Source organism: Falco naumanni, chromosome 10, assembly GCF_017639655.2.
Source record: "Falco naumanni isolate bFalNau1 chromosome 10, bFalNau1.pat, whole genome shotgun sequence".
In the NCBI taxonomy this organism is placed as follows: Eukaryota; Metazoa; Chordata; class Aves; order Falconiformes; family Falconidae; genus Falco; species Falco naumanni.
This window is the reverse complement of record NC_054063.1, coordinates 17,317,618-17,329,374: the sequence shown is the minus strand read 5'-3', so window position 1 is coordinate 17,329,374 and position 11,757 is coordinate 17,317,618. Positions and strand designations below refer to the sequence as shown.

At 40.4% G+C, this 11,757-nt stretch overlaps 1 protein-coding gene across 3 annotated transcripts in view; it reads right to left on the bottom strand.

Annotated features, from left to right (window-relative positions):
- ANO1 (anoctamin 1) overlaps positions 1 to 11,757 on the bottom strand; it is an 82,549-nt gene that overhangs the window by 63,400 nt on the left and 7,392 nt on the right. The gene's annotated exons all lie outside the window — the stretch shown is intronic.

The following is an 11,757-nucleotide window of genomic DNA, read 5'->3' as shown; positions in this document are numbered from 1 at the left end:
ACAATTCTACCTAGAAACCCAAACAGAAGTTTGCAAACCCCATTGGCCAAATGCCTCTCTTCCACTACCTTTCTTCAAAGACATATTTTCTTGGATTTATCCTCATTTTCATTGCTCTCCTCTCAGCTTCAGGCTATATGATACACACTCGTAAAAAGATTCTCAAAACTGGATGAAGTACTCCAGGTCAGGCTTTTCCAGCCCCGAGAAGTCATCTGTACATACTTGCTACAACATAAGATATTGTGGATTTACACTGTTATGACTCCTAGACCCTTTTCTGAGGAACTGCTATTTAACCAACTAATTATCCCTACCCAGATGGGAGTATTTTGCACTTGTCTGGTTCTCATCTCAAGTCATGGGAGCACATCCTTTTCCAGGAAGATAAGCAACCAGAAGTCTGGTTTAGCAATATAAGACTTAAGGCTGCTAGTGCCAGATCCAGACAGTCACATAAGACAAGATGCTGAAGGGTAAATACACTCACTTTACTGGTTGAAGTTTCAAGAAAATTTTGGTGGCGCAATTTGGCATCAGCAGGCTTTCTTTTACATCTATTATCAACTGTCCTGCCATGGCCAGCCTAAAGCTGGCATAGAGGAATAAAGCTACCATTAACTCATTTGGGTGCTTTTTTGAAGAATTTGATAGAAATGCAAACCGTTTATGCCCATACTCAATGAAAATGAAACTAATATTTTTGAGTGACCTGACAGTACACAGATCTGTCATCTAAAAGAGTGGAATCAGGGCAAAAGTTTGTTTTTGACATAGTAAAACTTAGGCTCATCGATACTGGAGGAGATTCTTCTCTATAAACATGAGCACATCTGATGCAAGATCAGAAAGAGAACTTAGGGTAACACATACGCTAATTATACAGAAAAACAATCCGCACTCCAGAACAGATAATAATGAGAAATGAACACTGAAGGAAACTTTGATGTACTTCTCAGATATCTGTGGTACTTTAATACTGGATTCTGTTCAAACATTTAGAACATCTCTGTCCAAGATCTACATTTCAGATTGAGAATGTGTTGATGCACAACTAAAGTTTTAAAATAAATACACCACGGAGCAGAACACAAACATGGATTAAAAACAAAACAAAACCCCTCTCCAGTTTAAACTCCCCTGTTCAAACAGCTTTAAAACCACTTCTCCTTCATGTAAAGCTAAATCCAAATGCAAAATTTTATTGAAGTCATTCTTAACGGTTCAGTTTGCAGCCTGGATTGGCCAAGGTGCACGTTGACTCAGTGCAATTTGAGTCATGGGTACAACCCGGGTCAGACTGCTAGCTCCTGCTCTGACCACTTGACTACAAGGCCTTCTTTATAAAGAAACTGAAAATAAGCAAGTATAACACTAAGGGCAAAGCATGTCAATCCTGACCGAGGAAAGCACAAACCTGTGCATATTTAATAGGTTCAGTTCATTACTGACTAACTTAAGAGGACCAAGTTGAAAAGGTATTTCCAAAAGCATCAGTGTTCCAGTAGTGACAAGGATGAGGAATAACAACACAAAGCAAAAGAAGAGAAATGGAGTCATTCAAGCTTCTCTAAACATACCATTTTTTCTTATACTCCCATATAGCAGTAAAATATTTTTCTGTAACACCCTCCACTAGAAAGTCACCTGAAACAAAACTAAAAAGACATCTTAGGTTTTCTAAGATGAATGAAATAAGTAAACACAAAAGCCACCACAGGGAGGAGAAAAAAAAACCCATTCCAACAGGAACAGCCACCAATCCCTCCATTTACACAACAAACAATGTCCACATGGCACACTTCATTTTCATGCTCTGCAGCCAAGCCATGGAAAGGTGAATTTCTCCCTATCATGATGTGACTTGGATGGCCTCAGATGTCACAAAAAACATATGGTAGTCTTCAATATACCATGAAAATTCTGAAAATGGTATTAACCCCACAAAATAATTTTCACCCCCATTTCCTATCTAAATTTCTTGTATTAAGCTCAAAATTCCTGTGAAAGCCCCAGCTGGGGGCACAGACAGCACAACTGGAACATGTCCACAAGCTCCACAAAAAATGAACATGAATTTTTTAAACACCCTATATATAAACTACGAAATGGCATGTGCTGTCAGGAATACCATTCATGAACAATATGTGCTAGTATCTACTGGACTGTTTATAAAATATGCCATTAAATTGAAACACTTCAGAGTATTGAGAAGAGCCTGTCTTGCTTGCCCATTGCCAAGAGTGGTTTTAATTACACTGCTGAAGGGAGACTAAGTGAGTGCGTAACAGCTCCAGGGACGAGCATAACGCATGAGCAGAGTCTTTTGAATGGGACTACTCATGTGCCCTAAGTTATATACATGCCCCACGTACTACAGCTTTTCAAAGTTGAACAAATTAACCAGCAGCTCTCATTAATGCAGCCAACCTTAAGGACATTTGAAACTAGGGCACGGAGTAGGGCATCAAAAGGGAGACAGGGCACTCTCACTTGCAAGTATGCATGGGCTTGCTGCCACCAAAATGTCCTGACACATTTCCATCATGTTATTTTCAAAACAGCTGCTGCACAGTGGCACTGCCAGAGTGTTTAATTACATGGAGTAAGTGCTGCAAGCCTGCTGCTGCTCCTGCCTGCATGCTGAGCGGTCAGCGTGGCCACCAAGACAGGCACCCTCTCGCCCCAGGTGACAGGACACAGACCACAGCAGCCACCTGCAAGGTAGGTTTTTCCCAGCACCTGCACAACTTGGTTACTGCTAGAGTCTATCCCTTGACCTCAGTGAAGCTTTGGTGCCTATCTTCCAACACAATGTTTCTGAAGCCACCCAAACAAGCAGCATATGAAATTTGAACGCATACCACTACAAACATTGGTTTAACATGCCCTTTCCTTAAGAGGCAAAGGAATCAGCTCTCATTTTATTTTCAGGGTGCAATAGCAGCTGGTACCAAGGAAAACAGAGGTGGAAATACTTTTCTAAAGCCTTTTCCAAAACATTTGCATCTACATGCTGGATGATGGGCCATATCCACACACTATGTGGCACTGGGAACAGAGTAGGGATTTTGCATTTCAAAACCGGTCAAGAGTCAAATATTTTCCAGTGAAGGGGCTGCTTGTATTTCTTTCAATCAATTACCTGCCTGCTGGACCCAAGTTACAGACAGTGGAAATCACTAATATTAGGAATCCTATCATTCATAACCCTTACGGTCCAAATTCATTATTTGGATGCATAGATCTGGTGACACAATGTGCATCTTCCCCTCTATCCTAAAAAAGGGTTCCTGGATCCCATGCTGCAAACTCCCAGGCAGCGAGCCCTGCTCACACGGCACTTTTGAAGAAAAGAAACAGTATCAGTGTGCCTCCTATGTTTATAATTATAGCTTTAATAACATTCCACCTCTTTTTCAATTTTTCTTTCAGGCTCCCTTGACAGCCTCTGACAGACATTTCCAAACTGTAGCACATACTTCGGTGACTATCAGTTTTGCTTACTCCAGACACTTGATGGATGCCCCCCTAGAAAAAGAAAAGCTACAAGTTACTCCCTCATAAAGCCTTATAAAGAGAGTTTAAAGGATAAGCTACTCACTCTTTAGCGCTTTCAGAAAGGTTTAGTGTAGCAGCAGGTTTTATACATCCATGTACACACTCATTTGTTTACTTTTGTCGGGACTTTTTGATTGGGTTTGAGTTTTACATGTATTGAGTAAGGGATGACAGGCTTGTCATTTTAAGCTGTAAGATTATTGCATAAATGGTGTGGAAAGAAATAACGCTACCAAATCCAAGGTAAGGTAAAGGCTGCATGTAGCAGACTCACATCATTGATTGGGTGTTTAAGCAACAGAAGGGCAAGAATGGGGCAAAATCTCCTGATGAGCTAAAGGTGGTATTGCTGTAAGATCTTTGCTTCTAAACCCACAAACAGAAAGCAACACACGTTACTGATGTAAGGCCTCAGAAATGCTACAGTTATAACCCTCGTTATCCAAGTTCATAATTTTACTGTACAAATTAAGTGAGGAAAGATGGTTCCTTCCCTCTGTTTTTAACAGATAGTTCCTTGATCCTGTGCTGTACACTTCTGACACTGTAAACCAGCACTAAAATACAGGTAATGCAAACTGAAACCCTTGTTCACGCAAACTTTGGTGAACTCTTACGACAAGACACCAACTGATGCAAAGAGCTTATTGGATTCAAGAGGGCAAGGGTAGATTTAGACTAGGTATTAGGAAGAAATTCTTTACTGTGAGGGTGGTGAGACACTGGCACAGGTGGCCCAGAGAAGCTGTGGATGCCCCATCCCTGGAAGCATACAAGTGTTGGATGGGGTTTTGATAAACCTGGTCTAGTGAAAGGTCCCCAACCCATGGCATTGGGGTTGGAACCAAATGATCTGTAAGGTCCCTTCCAACCCAAACCATTCTATGATTCTACGTGTTTTATGAAAACAGCATCTCAAAAAATACTTTGCCAGCCAACCTGGAACTCCAGATGAACCTGAGAGAAAATTCTTCAGGGACAAATTTGTTTAGGCTAAGACATCTTGCCCCCTTCTTGGAGGAGGCTGTGGGACACATCTGGAGGCAGACTGTGGCTTGGGGGCCTTCGGCCTACAGGAACACACGTTTCCCATAGTAAATTTCTGTGCTCTTCAAATTTGGTGAGTAAATATTCCAAGCCTCATCTACTGATCATTCCAGAGATAACAAATCAGTCTTTGTAAAATGGGAAGCTAGAAAAGACAGAGCATCACCCAGATTTACCCCCTTCCAAGAGCTTTAAAAAAAAAAAATCCCTTTCCTCCCAGGTGATGCCTCTGTGGACAGCCCTAATGCTCCCACATTGGACCCAGAAGGTCTCTTACATTTCTTCTGGTCCTCAGTCCTCCATCCCAAACGAGCCAGACCCAGAAGGCAAGGAGCCACTGCTGCTACACAGCTTCCCAGCTCTGCCTCTGACTTACTGCTCCTCCCTGGTGCCCTCTGACCGTGGGAAGCTATGGGAGATGAGGGCACTCGGTGCCTCTTGGGGTGCTCACCCTGGGGATGTATTTGGTGTTGTGAGAGCATAGCTGAATGCAGAGAGACAGCAAAGCACCAGCTGCCTGCATCAAACATGCTCAGGCATTGGTTAACAGTTTCTTTTTTGGAAACCTCAATGCTTAAATCTCCTTTGATCACAAATACTGATCAGATAATCTATGTTCTTACACATCCTATCCACCACTGCACAACCATACAGTTAGGGAGTCTGCTCAGCTGTGCCAGGGAAGACTTGTGGCTTGCAGGGACCCAAAGGCGAGGGCTGTGACTGACCTCTACCAGCATTGCTCTGCACAGGAGTACTCACCAATACTCTACTCTCAGGTGCTCACCTTACCCAAGAACAACATGCATTCAGAAAGAAAAAGAAGGAAAAAAGATGTATTCTTCCACATGAACCTTGGGGACAGCTTGGGAATATCATCTCTTTCCGGCAGATGGAGATTCAGTAGCCCCCAAGCTCCATCCTAGCTCCGGGGGTGCAGCACGTGGCAGAGGGATGTGAGCAGGGAGCATGTCTCCCACAGCCAAGGAACTGACACTCTTGACAGCATCCAGCTGCTCTCTGCATCCATTGCTTCCTTCCCAAATATAACCAGCTACTTACCTCAAATGCCCAAGCTTAACAAATAGCTGGGGCATGATTTTTTTTTTGTATGAAAAGAGGAAAGTATCCAGAGAAAAAAAGAAGAAAGAAGTAGAACAGACAGAAATTAAACAATCTACCTTAAAATAACCTCTGCAATATCATCTGTCTCTTGTCAAAAGTTATTAGGGAATAAAAGTGACAGACTGTCTACTAAGATACATCCCATGTCCAAGTGACATACCTAAAACTTGTCAAAGATTTCCCTCTGTTGATGTGACTGCTTATCCTTAGTGCCCTACATGTTACGTGGCTGTATATTCTTGTATGATGGAAGCACTTGATTTATTTGTTGAAGGAAAAGAACACTTTTTCTCCATCTTATTTCACTCTTCTAATGCGACAGGTCTTTGTCTGTTCCTCACATAAAACAGAACCATGACTAAAACCAGACTCCACGTAATTATTTTTCCTTAAAAATAAAGTCAATAAAACTCGTAAATGTGAACAAAAATGGAACTAATCTATCAAAGAACTATAAACGGATTTTCCTTCACTGCACATTCTTCACATTAAGAAATTATTACTGGTCAATATTAAAACCAGACAAATTACGTGGTGCTTTGGTGAAAGAGAGGACAAAACAACTCATATGAACAAGTTACAGGAAGAGATAAATGAGAAGTTGCCTCAGTCCAGACAGCAATTAGTTTTTGGGAACTTGGTGTCTGCTCTGTAGCCTCCGCTGATGTTGCAAGTAGGGCCTCTATATAACGTATCAAATCAAAACTGAAACACCAGACTTGGCCAACTTTTGGAGTTTGAAAACTGGACTTCGACCACAGCTTTGATGTGGTTGTGGACTGGTTATATTCCCATGAAGTTTTAATTCTTGTTAAAGATGCAGAAGGGTAGTGCAAGGACACTAGGAGATTTCAGGAGAAAAGTTCTGTCATGGGGATAATGTGGAAAGGGTTTTCTATGTGGTGGCAACACACAGTATAACCAAAAACATTTAAAGAGATTAAAAAAAAATATTTGCAGTTTGTATCTATTTTTTTTCTTAGAATAAACTTAAAATTAAACCAAACAAAGCAAGCTAGAGCCATTGAAATAGAAAGCACACAGATAACGGGAAGGAGAAGAGAGCAAGAGAAACGCTTCACATTGTAAAGTGCACCCCAGGGGTGCAACTACACAAGAGTTTCAGTGAGTCTAAGCGAATGCAAGTTGTGTGTCAGAAACCTGTCTACACCATACCAGCTTGACAGATGGAGAGAGGGATCTGTTTAATCTTGGTAAGAGGAGATTAAGCACAAAATTTCCTTTTGTTTCTTCATCTATTTGTTGTTGGGGAACATTTGAAACTCTTCTCCATACTGCGAATGCCTACTTTTACTTTAGTTTAACTTAATGCAACTTGAGCAATGTGAAGGTAACCTGAAAACAGCAAAGCATTTCTTACACAATGCTATGATGAATCCATAGCCTGGAGTACTGGGACACCTCAGAGTATCCCACCAACACAACATTGTTTCACAGGACTGTACCATCCAGTTTTCAAGTTGGTATTGAGTCGACCAGAAGAGAAAAGTGCCTTCAGATTATGAAGAAAAATCTCTGGCCTCCCAAAGGCAGCACGGGAAGTTCCTGACTGAACCCTAACAGACCCCATAGTCATGGAGGGTTTTAACTTTTAATACGGTTTAGATTAAAATCCTATCTGGCTCTACAACTTTGATGAAATTTTTGTTTTCTGTGTCAAGGCCAAAACCAATGAACTAAAACAAAGAACTTGACACGTACGATCTCCAATATACAAACAACTGACTGTTTCCATAGAAAATTAGAGAACAGAGAAACTGAAGTAACTCTAAAAAAATGAATTCCTAATACTGTAATAAAGGCCACATGGTCTGCTCGAGTGTAGAAGCTGAGAGGCATAACTGATTAACCAAACGCCACTACTGATTTCATCTGTGACTTTGTGCATTTTTTCTTCATCTCGGGACATATCCCCGTGTCTCGGTCAATGGGAACTGCAGGGCTTACCTTCTTACGTAGCAGTGCATTTGCGGAATTAATTATTGAGCACTTAATCAAATCAAACAGTGAATGAACTTACTCCAAAGCATGGGTTCATGAAAAACACAAAGCAAAAACACCACTGTTGTCTGAATTTTTGTGGTTGAATTTGAATCTCTTATCTGTACTCACTGGAACAATTTTGGTCTGGGTTGCACACAAAATTATTTTGTACACCAAAGTTGAATACAGTTCAACAGAACAGAAAATTAATAGAAATGCCACTTGGAACTTAAAAATTCCAAACACCTTCTGCAAAATTCTATCACCATTACATCAGGCTGCAGATTCTGCCCTATTTTGGTAATAAACTGATATTCTGAATCCTGTCTTACAAATACCACAAACTCGACCTTGCCTCCACTGACCATCATTATTAACAAAAAGTCACTGAACAATAATGATGGCATTGTAAGCTCACACAAGAAACAGTACTTGCAAAGGTTCTGGATGTGAGATGAAAACCCATTTAGTTAAGAATATTTTATTGTGGAAAAGGATGTGGAAACAGAAAATGTTAAAATGATAAAAAGACCTGAATAGAAAACCCGTGGTTATAAATGGAACAGTTGCTGTAAGCAGATAGTTCTGTACATCCACATCTGTTCCAGTTCAAAGCAGTTCATGTGAACCAAGGGAAGAAACTATTTTTTCCTTTAGCTTCACTGCTGCAAACCTATCTGCATTCAGGCCGGGGCAGAGAGTCGGAAGAGGGAGAAACTACCATAGACATACTGGCTCAACCCAAACCTCAACACGATGGGGCTGCCACTGACATCTCTTCTTGACTTTCCCCATTTCACCCCCCAATATTAAACACATTTAGAAGAGAGCAGCAACAGTTGCAAACACTTAACTCAATTAAAGTTGCTTGGTTTTGCTAAACCCAAGGCATCTGTAGCTTAAAAGCTCTGGGTTTGTTCCTCTACTCACAGATAGTTTCTGTTTCACAACTGTCCCTTCTGGGGCCACTTTGATGATAACGTGGGAAAAGCAGGCAGAACAGCCAAACAGGGAAATAAATATATAAAAATAACGAGGTTGCTCCAGCTCTCATTCAGGTTCCAAAGAAGCTCAAATTTCCTGCCTGTGGATAGCTGAAACACTTTCCCTACCCAGTTTGGTCTCTGTTTCTGTAATATTTTCTTTTCTCCTCCTTTTGAATCATACAATAAAAAAAAAAAAAAGATTTAAAAAAAAAGCAGCTGCAAAAAGGATCTGGTGCAAAGAAAGAGCAATGGTATCAAACTTAGGAAAGGGTAAAAGCTGAAATTAGCTCCCTGTTTTGGTGTGACAGCAATACCAAACTCCAGAGGAAGGACATTCCCTTGTAATCGTCTGGTTATGAGAAATGTTTATTTTCCTACTTATATTATTAAATGTCAGGACATATACACCCTTTATGCAGTGCATGAGACATAAACGCTTTTTTTATTTTTTTTTAAACACCAGGTTGTTCCCATTGAGGTTGAAATATGTTTGCTAAGGTCCCTGATTTTACTTGTCACCTGCAAAACATGAAAGCTTCCCGCAACCAAGTCTCTGTAGGCAACTCCCACTACTGATCGACAATGTGCTCAAGTCAGTCAATACAGAGTAACTGCTGGACTGAAATCAATTGCAGGTTCCCAGGAACTGCTTTGACTGGGTTTTACTTTAAAGATTTAGTGCCATTAGACATGTGCTTTGCTTCCAAAATGAAGATGGATGGCAAGATCTCCACTGGATTCCAGAGCAGAGTTCAGGAGAAGTTACCTGAAATGCAAAGATCCTCCACTTCAACTAAACAGTTCTTAAAACCCCTTAAACAGATGCATGAAGGATGGATCAGGTCTGTATTGTGAAATACTGTTTGCATTTGGTGGAGAAACACTGTGCAGGGTGGGAAGCATGCTGCAGATTTCCCTTGAAAACACAAAGGCATGGAAGTTGTTGGGACACACAAGGAGGGTCATGTGTTCAGTTGCCCACTTCCCACCAAAACCAGGGCTATTTGTACGCTTAAGTGCTTTACTGGACAAGGGCCAGAGGGCACAGCAAATTGCAGGATACAGCCCCAAGGAGCTATTTTGAGAAAATACACTGAAGAGAAAGAGAAAAGGGAAAGCTTTCATTAATTTGTATTATCAAGACAAAAAAGATCTTGTTTTGGAAGCAGGCATCTGCTCTTTTAACAGAAAGCTTGTTAGCAAGATGCTACAAAGAGAAAGTTTAAAAATTAAATGAATTAATCTGCCATTTAGAAACTATTAGCTTTAAAAGGCTTTGATTCTATTTCTACACCTCTGGTACGTAGCAATGTTTAAAATCTAAACCAAAGCCTGTTTCTGCTCTTCCATTGGTAATTAGTATGCGGCCTTCAGGGTTTATTATCCAACTACTCAGTTGTATAGTCAGCTGGACTTAAATGGCTAAGATGAATTCAAAACACTTTATCACAACACACAAGAGACAAGTCATTATGGCAGTATAAGAATGGTACTGGTGAGCACAATTTCTCTTGTAGTCAATGACTTGTCATTATCCTTAGTGTGTTTGAGAGATTAGATTCATTCTCAAACGAAAACAATCAGCTGCAATTTTAAAAAACAAGCTATTTCATTTAGGCCAGATCCTCCAGTGTGGTGACAGTAGCAGTCCCCTTCAAAATAAACAGCACAGCAAGTAAGCACAGTCTAATTTCCAATTCTGAACTAAGGAGCACCTACAAAAATTTTAGCCTGTTTAATCTGGGGCAGGTACACACTGCTCTGCTTCTTCCATTCTCACCAACACAGTGCACATGGCTGTATCCTGGACTGCACATGGCTGTATCCTGGACAAGTATTACCTTCTCTCAGCTGAATCCATTTCAAGTGAACTAAAATGACAATTCTCGTCATCTGTTACCTGTCAAACCCCGTAATTCAACATACTAATTCTTGCCAGATAAAAGAAGTTCTGCAACAGCAAATGAATGTAATACAAAAGGAGCTCCCAACAGCTCACTAAAGTTTATGAAGTCCTTTAAGAACTGTGGATAAAGAAATTCTTTGCACTTCTAAAGCACGTACAAAAGGGCTAGGACATGATTTCTGCGTTCAGCCTTTGCCTTTCAACCTGGCTTCCTACCACATGAGCTAAAGGAGGATCTCCTGCATGTCCTTGAGTACAATTGTTCAGAAACAGGATCTATTCCTACTCCAAGAGCCCAAACATCATCTTACATTTCAGGGCATATGGAGTAAAATATTTCTACAAGATGACTGAATCTGAAAAACAAATCTGTAGCAAAGAAATAGGTGTCTCTGTTAGCTGAAGTATGTCCTCACAACATACCTTAAATTCTTCTCTCGTGCCTTTTAGCTGGTCCCAGTTATCTGCCAAATGGATTATTGAAAGCAATTGTAAAGATGAAATAACATTTCAAATCTATGTCCCTGTCGATGTCAACACTAAACCCTAGAAGACTGTTCACAGATAAATTGATGAAGCCTGCAAGCACAACCCTACTAATACAGTGCTGATACCCATATTTCTGGAAATGAAAGTTAAGGATTACTCAATTCACACCCTCTATAATCAGTCACACTGATAAAAAAAAGTGGAATATTTTGACACTCACTCTTCATTATTCTCTTTGTTAGCAAGTCTGCTTCTCCCACAGGACACAAAGTCAGTCCTATTAGCCATACCTCAAAACATAGGTGTGTGTATACACAGAGCTCCAGAGAGCACAAATTTGTATTGTCCAGTATACCTTATACATTGTCTTTCCTATTTAACATACATTATAACATAAAGATGTGCTGCTAGCAACAACAAGAGGTACTCCCAAGATATGTTCTAGGAACAAAAATGATGCTTAGCACGTTTGAGGTCAGATTACTTCACATTTCTAATGAGTAAACAAAATTACAACGTGTTCTGCTATCATTGTACAGAGCAGCCTTAAATTTTAGTAGGCAATCCCTACAGAAAGGAGACCACTTCCTAAAAATCCCAATAACATTAGTTTATTTTCAGATCTGTTTGATTCAAGCT